Source organism: Arachis ipaensis, chromosome B6 (genome assembly GCF_059453495.1).
Source record: "Arachis ipaensis isolate K30076 ecotype BB chromosome B6, ASM5945349v1, whole genome shotgun sequence".
NCBI lineage: Eukaryota > Viridiplantae > Streptophyta > Magnoliopsida > Fabales > Fabaceae > Arachis > Arachis ipaensis.
Genome location: NC_142441.1, coordinates 122449771 through 122450960, shown reverse-complemented (window position 1 = coordinate 122450960; position 1190 = coordinate 122449771). Strand labels below are relative to the sequence as shown.

The 1190-nt window shown below is 39.0% G+C and overlaps 1 non-coding gene across 1 annotated transcript; it reads right to left on the bottom strand.

Annotated features, from left to right (window-relative positions):
• Window positions 1-762: 762 nt before the first annotated feature.
• LOC148562549 (small nucleolar RNA R71) lies at window positions 763-870 on the bottom strand. The gene has a single exon (XR_015887235.1). It is a non-coding gene; the product is annotated as a small nucleolar RNA R71 (small nucleolar RNA).
• Between the last annotated feature and the right edge of the window lie 320 nt (window positions 871-1190).

Below are 1190 nucleotides of genomic sequence, written 5' to 3'. Positions count from 1 at the left end.
CACTAACTCTTTTTCAAAAATTATTTTCGAAAATCCTCTTTCTCTCTCATCTCATTCTATTTATTTATTCATCTACTAACATCTCTCCCTCACTCACCAAAAATCCGAACCCTCTCTCTCTGAGTTCATATTTTCTCTTCTTCTTTTCTTCTACTCACATAAGGGAACCTCTATGCTTGGGCAAAAAGGATCTCTATTATTATTATTTCTTTGTTCCCTCTTTTTCATATGAGCAGGAGCAAGGACAAGAACATTCTTGTTGAAGCAGATTCAGAACCTGAAAGGACTCTGAAGAGGAAACTAAGAGAAGCTAAATTACAACAATCCAGCAAGCACCTTTCAAAAATTTTCGAACAAGAAGAGGAGATGGCAGCCAAAAATAATAATAATGCAAGGAAGATGCTTGGTGATTTTACTGCACCTAATTCCAATTTACATGGAAGAAGCATCTCCATTCCCACCATTGGAGCAAACAATTTTGAGCTTAAGCCTCAACTAGTTTCTCTGATGTAACAAAACTGCAAGTTTCATGGACTTCCATCTGAAGATCCTTTTCAGTTCTTAACTGAATTCTTGCAGATATGTGATACTGTTAAGACTAATGGAGTAAATCCTGAAGTCTACAGGCTCATGCTTTTCCCATTTGCTGTAAGAGACAGAGCTAGACTATGGTTGGATTCTCAACCTAAAGATAGCCTGAACTCTTGGGATAAGCTGGTCACGGCTTTCTTAGCCAAGTTCTTTCCTCCTCAAAAGCTGAGTAAGCTTAGAGTGGATGTTCAGACCTTCAGACAGAAAGAAGGTGAATCCCTCTATAAAGCTTGGGAGAGATACAAAGGACTGACCAAAAAGTGTCCTTCTGACATGCTTTCAGAATGGACCATCCTGGATATATTCTATGATGGTCTGTCTGAATTAGCTAAGATGTCATTGGATACTTCTGCAGGTGGATCCATTCACCTAAAGAAAATGCCTGCAGAAGCTCAAGAACTCATTGACATGGTTGCTAATAACCAGTTCATGTACACTTCTGAGAGGAATCCTGTGAGCAATGGGACGCCTCAGAAGAAGGGAGTTCTTGAAATTGATACTTTGAATGCCATATTGGCTCAGAATAAAATATTGACTCAGCAAGTCAATATGATTTCTCAGAGTCTGAATGGAATGCAAGCTGCATCCAACAGTACTCA